The sequence below is a fragment of the Diabrotica undecimpunctata genome, chromosome 1 (assembly GCF_040954645.1).
Source record: "Diabrotica undecimpunctata isolate CICGRU chromosome 1, icDiaUnde3, whole genome shotgun sequence".
NCBI lineage: Eukaryota > Metazoa > Arthropoda > Insecta > Coleoptera > Chrysomelidae > Diabrotica > Diabrotica undecimpunctata.
The window spans coordinates 142,448,721-142,457,499 of record NC_092803.1 but is presented as its reverse complement, the minus strand read 5'-3'; the positions used below and the strand labels follow the sequence as shown (position 1 = coordinate 142,457,499).

The 8,779-nt window shown below is 31.7% G+C and overlaps 1 long non-coding RNA gene across 1 annotated transcript; it reads right to left on the bottom strand.

Annotated features, from left to right (window-relative positions):
- On the bottom strand, positions 1-4,942 carry LOC140440508 (uncharacterized). Its single transcript, XR_011950855.1, has 2 exons — positions 4,733-4,942; positions 1-278 (listed from the first exon to the last, which is right to left on the bottom strand). It is a non-coding gene; the product is annotated as an uncharacterized lncRNA (long non-coding RNA).
- Positions 4,943-8,779: the final 3,837 nt, after the last annotated feature.

Sequence of the window (8,779 nt, the reverse complement as noted above, 5' to 3'; positions counted from 1 at the left end):
TAACATGAAATTTTAAATTTAATATTACATTGCCATATAAACTGCAAAAATCTATACTTATATTTCAATACTTAGAGTTTTACACAGATTCCGAAAGATTTATAATAGTAACAAAAAATTGCAAAAATATACGTTAGTTGAAATTTAGACGTTCACTTGCACTCAAGCTGTTTATTCGCAAGTGGCATCTTTTGACTTAACGAAATTAGTACTTTTTTGTTGTAGTGTTGTCTAACTAATCTAGACAACAGACATATCCAGGTTGATCACAGTGTATGCTGAAATTAAAAAAAATAGTTTAGTATAATTTGTATGCAGGGTATTTCATTAATAATTGGAAAAATTTTAATTATAGATTCCTGACCCCAAAATATTGAGATTTAACCAAAATCACTTATTGGCGCCACACAAATTTGTTATTTTTCATTTCTACTAAAAGTGCCGTTTTGATTTCGTATGGAGTTATTTCTGGCATTAATTTTGATCCCTGGTTTGTGATTTTGGGCAGGGGCTGATCTTGTCCTTCGTCGGTACTCTTATACATTTCGCGATAAAAGGATTCGACAACCTCAAGGATTTTGGTTTTATCAGCAGTAATGTTTCCATTTTTGATTTTTATTTTGTACATATTTTTCTTGCCTGTATTGTTTGTATTTTGTCTCAAAACTTTTAAACTTTTGTTTTCTTGAATTATTTTAGTTATTTCTCTTGTATTGGTTTCTCTTACGTCTATTCCCTAGTAACACACGACGTCCTCTGGATGTCCAATATACGTCCAGTTTTGGTCCGGACGTCCCTGGATGTTAAACGGACGTACTTGGGACGAAGTGGGACGTACTTTGGGTGGACTAAATATGGACGTTCTCTGGACGTCCGTACTCGGACGTTCCCTGGACGTCCGAACTTGGACGTTTTCTGGACGTCCGACATTTATCAATTATGGGATCAAATAGCAAACATTACAATAGAATAAAAAATTATTTACGTGAATAAAGTAATTAAAAGCGAATGGGTTAAATCATGATTATTTAAAAATTGTATAGTTCCAAAACATGTTTTTGTTTTTAGGTAAAGTGTAAAAATGTTTTCTTTATAGCTAATTCGATACAATTGTTTGGTTATTCTAGTTACCACGATAATATAAGTTTGCTAAAAATAAAAATATAATTTTTATTAACAAGATGAATCTTGAACAAGTGTGGCAAAATGATGATGATGTTATCAATAGTCATTGTCATGTCATACCTATTTAAACAAATGACACAGTTTAATTATAATAATAGTATTAATTCTTAATAGAAAAAAGAAAAAAAAATTATTCTATTTAAGCAGTATACACACAGTGCGAATGGTGTGAATAAGCAACTTTTTTCGATGCTTGCTTTGGTTATAGTATATTGTTAAAGATTTGGTACCATTTGCTAGATTACTTCTCAGTTTGGTTTTTATTTTATTACAAAAAGGTAGTTGTAATTCTTCCTAAAATTGGTTATGTTTAAAAGAAAACGTTTGTATCTAATCGTCATCAACAGAGGATACCTAGTTACGAAAAACGTAGAGGATTTTGTTGAAAATATTAATAACCCCGATATCCCATCCCTAACTGATCATTTTGATATGAGTTTCAGTTCAAATAGTTCAGGTTACAATACTTTCGATTTAAACTTTTTATCAACATCATGTTAAGTACCTAAAATAATCTAAACGGGTCACGTGGACGATCATTCTGGTGATCCTTTACAAAGCTCCTCTTTTAATGAAACTGAAGAAGGGTCCAAACAAAATTATTACGAGAATTCTGGAGAACCTTATCGAGATGTTTTTAATTGTTCTAATAAATTATGCAACTGGACTTTCTCCTTTAAAATACTAGGTGATTTATTAAAAACTCATAAAGAAGTTCCTGATCTTTCTCATTTACCTTCAGATGCTAGAACCCTTCTTGCTTCACCCACAGAACTTAAATTTAAAGACGTTTTTCCTGGGAAATATTTCTACTTTGGTCTTAAAAAAATACTCTGATCCATATGATTCAAATTTCAAAGGTGTTTTTATCTTCGCAAAAAAAAATGTTATAGAAATTTGTGTAAATTTTGACGGAATCCCACTAAAAAAGAGTTCCAGTAGTCAGTTTTATCCTAGTTTGTGTAATTTGTTTATATATCCAAAAATTGTAGCTTTAATAGGCATTTACCATGGTTATGAGAAACCAAAATTTGCAAATAAATGTTTGATTGATTTTGTATCAGAGGCTGTTTTTTTATTAGATAGTTTAAGCTAAAATAATTAAGCATGAAGTTTGTGCGGTAGTTGGATTACTGTTACATGTTGATTTATATTTTAGAATAATGAGCTTTCCAAAATTGGTGAGGAGACCATAAACGAATTTGTTAGGAGAAGCCTTAAGAAGCTGATCTGCAATAAAATTGAAGGAAAATATAGTTGGCTAGGGAAAAAGCAATATAGAGCTTTTGAAGTGACACATATAGCTATGATTTTAAAAGGTTTGTAACTTGTAACCATAAATCAATTTAAGGTACATTTAAGAATTTTCACTATTGCTTAAGTGGCCACATACAGACAGTGAAGCATATCGTTAACTGTGTCTTATATGTAATTTAGAATGCAAAATTTACCAACTCACAAATGTTCAGGTCTGGCTATGAGATTGCTTTAAAAATTACAGCTAGAGATATGAGATGAAAGTATTATGTTGGCCGTATATTTTATTTCTACACTGTTATTTTTGTTTTTTAAGTGTCAAAGTGTGATTACTACTCATTTGGTCATTAGGAATAAATAGCAATGGCTGGGTTGGTATTCTTCTAGTTCAGGCAAGATTCATTAAAACTACAGCACTTGAAATTCATGTGTTTAATTTTACGTCTGTGAATAATGATTTATTCACAATAAGCAAATTATAATGAACAAAATCTGAAATTATTTTATTCAATTTATGAATGTACATTAATTTTGTTTTCAGATGCTGCTTGGAAAAACTCCAAAACAAGCGCTGCCATGGGGAAGGGAATTGAAACGTGATAATGAAATATCTGAAGAGATCTAAAGAGAGGGCAGATGTTGAAATAAAAATATAAATAAAATTTAATTTGCATGTTGCAATAGCAAATATGATTAATTTTGTAATGGTTAAATTGTGTGGTAAATCAGAATGGAAAGGGATAAGAGAAGAATGGGAAGATTGAATGATTCTGTTTTTAGTGAGCCACAGAATTTTCAACGATTTGGCCAATTTCTTTAGCAATATTCACAATCCTTTTTTCTCCTGTCTAGAAAAGTATAGTCAAACACCCTATATCCGCCACAGCCATATTCACTCTTTAACTATTAAAATTTGTGACATTCTAGCATGCTTACATTGCCTTAATAACAATAAAGGTCTTGGTCCAGAGGGAATATCCTAACTTATTTTTAAGGAATTGTGCATTCTTTTTATGTATCTCTATGGCTTATTTTTAATAATTATCGTTCCATTATAATTCTTTCCGCTATTCCTAAAATTTTCGAGGCTTCACTGACTGATTTTTTGACAGTAAATCTGAAGAACTAGCTTCATAGTGGTCAGCATGGTTTTCTGTCTAGTCGTTCCACTTTTACTAATTTACACTGATTATGTTATAATAGCATATTAAAACATTTATATCAATTAGATTTATACTGACTTATCTACAAGCATCTTCTGTTCTTGTAAATTGTGTAGACCATATTCTTATTCTGGTATGATCCATTTCTTAAATCTGGATTCTCTTACTAGAAGAGTTACCTTTCAATCTTTATTTTTAAGCTAATTCATAAAATAACCAATCTCCTGAATTGCTTCAGCTAGTTTGTTTTCATAGTAAATACCAAATATATGTAATATTAAAATGTAAGTTCATTTAAACACTTACGTTTTATTTCCCAAAATACATTCTTAATATGCACAGGATTACGCTACTTTTAGTACTTTATACAATGGCGTTGATGTCTAATTTACATCCTCAGCGCTAAAATAGACGTCCGAGAGACATCACAAAAGTCCGTCAAGTAAGTCCACCGAATGTATTATGGACGTTCGATTAAGTTCCACTTAATGTCACTGTACGTCCAACTTACTTCCGCTAGGGACGTTAAATGGATGTCCATAGGACATCTGGCACAGAGACATTCGGACCAATATAGGACGTTAAAAGGACGTCCTTGGGACCAAAGCGGACGTTCCAAGCGGACCAAGCGGACACTATTATCCATATTAATTGTCATAGTAATTGTTTATTTTAACCGACTCACTAAAAAATGTACAATGGGAATTCACTCTATAAAATATTGCGGTTACCATAACTCCTAAATAAAATCAAACAAATATGTCATTTATTTAGATATGCTAAAAAAATTTAAATATTTATTCTTATAGTTGTAAGTATTAAAATATTCACTTTGTTTACACATAATAATTAATGATTCTAATAAATTTACAGTTTTCTCCTGAAGAAGTCACAAAATCGTGACGAAATATTGAGACTGAACAAATAGAGTTTTATTTCCTGACCGATTGCTGATACTATAAATCACTATTTAAAACAGTACGGTCGAAAAATAATTTGAAAAATATATATATATATATATATATATATATATATATACATATATATATATATATATATATATATATATATATATATACGCTTATGGATCTATATATTATAACTATATTGTTTTTTGATATACTCACTCATAACGCCTACGATCGCATATTTCCTTGCAAACACATGACAATGTGTCCTGCACAAGGAGTATTGTTAGTACAAGGCTCACCAATATTATGGTTCTGTAAGACATAGTTTTGTGTATACTCAGAACTGAATAAACACTATTGCAAAGGTTTGTATTTATAGTTTGACACTAATATTAATAGTCTATTGTTGTTGCTCTTATCACCATACTTATTTAATAGGTTTTTTAATCAGTTATGTTAAAAACTAATTTCGAAATATAGTAAAGGATTGTTTAGTGGAAAAACTTTAGTCATTTTTTAGTTTCATTAATAACATTTACACGATTTCCTAGCAAATTTAATTTTTTGCGCTTATGAAAATTTTAAAATAGCAGAATGTTCAGATCTTCAGTAGAACAGATTACAAAAAAAAACTAGCTATGTAAATAAAATCAGTTCGAAAAATCCTCTTACAATTCTGCTAAAAACAAAAAATGTATTTTTTAAACATCTCATTTATTTACATTTCTCTGTTCTCTGTTTGCCTAGGGCCTCATCTTCGATTGGAATCTCTCAAGGATGTCCATATTGGATCTCGACTCAGATCCCTACAGTAGTTACATATATTACATGGCTCCATATTGGCTTGGCTTGTATACTATAATTTTATTGTACTAATTCAGTTGGGATCTTTTTCCTATTAGCCAGGTATTTTACATTATCCTTTTGTTGTAGTACTTGGTTACTTAATGAGGCGGTTGGACATGTAGTTTTTCGATTAGTGAACGTTATATATGTATTAACTTGCTTTCATTTACTTTAATTCGCCATGTTTGTAACCAAGTCTTTATTTTATGGAGATTACTGTGTGGTGATGTTTTGACTTGTAGGAAGATCTGCTTAGGTTCTCTAGCTTTAATTAAATATAAGTTAGTGCACTGATTCTTTACTTTCACAAGGAAATGTCAGTCGGAAAGTTACTACTGGAGAATTAGAAAAAAGTTAAGAGAAAAGAAAGACATAACCAAAAGCCTGCGAAACATTCAAAAGGGCTGCAGAACAGCCTTCTGTTTCTTCGCTTCTAAGGCTTTGTTATTCTTTCCTTTAGGCTTCTCTTTATTTTTTATTAGATGTTCTCTGATATTGTTAAAAGTTTCACATATATTCTGATTCATCTGGATCATATGTTTCCTCCATGTTACTTAGCTGTTGTGAAAGAATTCGTGCGACTGTCTCTTTTGTTTCCTTATCTTTTAGTCTTCTCATATCACATTTTTTGTTACTATTCTTTTTTTCGATATATTTTTAGTAGTGTTTTCTCATCTGCTTCCCAACTTTCCTCATAAGCTAGTGATGTAAGGAGATTCATTCAGAATGTGTAGTCTCCAGGAAAGTTTTTTGTCGAAAATAATGCCCAGAAGCTTTATTTGGTATATAACTTGGAGAAAATTTCCATTCAGAGTAATGGTTGGAGATTGCGTGTTTTATCTTCTGGTAAAATGAATAACTTTGGATTTGGATAGGGAGAAGTTAGGACCGGATTGACTGGCCTAGTTGTTTATTTTACTTAGCGTGTTTGTTAGTAAAGTATTTGTGCTGGATGTGACCTTTCCATAACAGAATAAGATTATGTCATCATCATATATTTCGTATGGTACAGGGTTGTTTATGAATAAACTAAAATCGTTAATACTAAGGAGAAATAGTGTGCTGCTTAGGACAGACCCTTGTGGGACACCGTTTGTGGTTGTGTGTTGTGAGGAAGTTTAGCCACTAGTAATTACTTTAAAGGATCGCTCTGTGAAAAAAAAATTTTGTAAACGAATATATATTACCGGATAGCTTGTTTTGTTTTAGTTTGTTAAGTATCACAGAAATCGGTCTAGAGTCAAAAGATCTTTTGATGTCAAGGGAGATTGCAATGACTATATTTTTAGATAGCGCAGTCGCAATTGTTGATTGCAGAACTACAAGATTAGCCATAGTGCATCGATTTGGTCTGAAGCCTGATTGAAATTGGTTGAAAATGTTATTGGAAGTAATGGGAATTTTTGGGAAGACCAAATGTTATTGAACAGTTGGAATATTTTCTAGTATGTATTTTGGTGAAGGTTTTTAAAAAAGATAGAGGGAATATCGCCAGGGCCTGCAGCTCAACTTTTTGTCGAAAAAATGGCATCATTTAGTTTTTGTGTAGCATCAATTTCGTTATGTAGATTAGTAGGATTATTTGATTTATTGAGAAAGTGTTAAGAAAAGCATATCACTGATTTGTTCGTCATCTCTAATTATTTTGTCCTGAATAGTGAGAGCTGGAATTTTGTATGATGTGTAATGTCCTTTCACTCACTTTATTTTTAACCATACTTAAGTCGGTGGGGTATCTTTGGTAATAGAGCTGGTAAAATGATTCCATGAATTTTGTTTATTTGTTTTTTGTTATGCGTTTTGTTTTTGCTCTGAGCCTTTTTAAATTTATTAAGTCAGCTAGAGTGCGAGATTTTAGGAATTTGTTTAAAGCTCTTTTGATTTCTTGAATTACTGTTTTGCATGAGTCATTCTACCAGGGAACGTGTTTTTTTATTGGGTTAATTTTTGTATTTGCCGATACACTCCTCTGCAAAAGCAACTGTGCAATGGTTTAGTTGTTTTATGTCTTCGTCTATGGTATTTTGATATTTAAGTACATCTGTGCATCCTTTTACAGTTAGTTTGAAGAGTTACCAATTAGCATCTGAGATTTTCCATCTCGTTTTTGTATATTCCGATTTGACTGAATTGTTAGTAATGATAATGGGAAAATGATTGCTATCGAATAAGCTGTCTAGAGTATGCCAAGTTAGTAACGGGTATATTTTGGGATCACATAAGTTTAAGTCTATTAATGACTGACTAAATAGGAAAGTATGTCCTATTTCCCGTATTTAATAAGTTAATATCAGTATTGTTAATGACATTTTTGATTATTTTATCTCTACCATATGTATTTTTGGAGCCCCACGTAGTGTTGTGTGGATTAAAATCTCTAACCATAATAATTGGGCCAGAAATTTGAGATTTTAGGTTTTCTAATTCAGTGCTTGTCAATGTATAATTAGGAGGAATATATAAGCTACATATTATTATTTGTTCTGGACACCACGCTGTTATAGCAACAGCTTCTAATGAAGTGTTTAGGTGAAGTTTACGGTAAAAAATTTCAGTTGATACGAAAATTGATGTTCCTCCGCTAGCGCGTCGGTGTGTAGTTCTGATATGGTGATAACTAACAAAGTTTTTTAGATGGGGGTTGTGTGTCTCTGTAAAGTTTGTTTCTTGTAAACAAATAAAGTCAGGATTGGTTTTGAAAATAATTTGTTGTATGCGTGCCAGGCGAGGATAGAATCCATCGCAGTTCCATTGAATAATTATGAATTTGTTAATAAGAGAATTTTTGGAATGTCTGTGAGTTTTGATATGTGTCAGAGATGTAATCATCATCAGTTGTTTTGTGTGAGAAGTCAAGATTGGGTAATTTTGTAGAATCACCCATTAAGAGTTTGGTTTTGTCCTTAAATGTTTTTATAAGACGAGTTAGTCTATTTTTGGTTGATTTCTCAATTATGTTATCGGCTGGGATTATGAATATAGTGTGTACGTTTATAGTGTGTTTGTGTATCTGTCATATGTTGACTTGGTTGTTCTAATGAGGAGTTGTTATTTGAGGATGTAAGTGGTATATTATTGACTAGAGAAGATATATCTGTTGGTTCGAAAGTTATAGTGTTGGTTTCTGGGCTTTTTTCAGTAGACGTGGATTCGACTTTGAAGATGCGGTTTTTATTATCTTCGAAAGAGAGCACAAGAGAGAACAAGATGTCAAATATAATCAATCGTCCGTCGACTTATCGAGATATCTCGCACATTACACGTAACTGCTAACAAATAATGTCCAGGCGACTCACTGTCCAAACCCTTCAAAAATAGGTGATAGCTATGAGAAATAAGAATAACGGATGACAAGACAGTTGCCAACATAGTTATTGCTCTAACTATGTTCCCTTGACCCATCCATTTTATATTTCG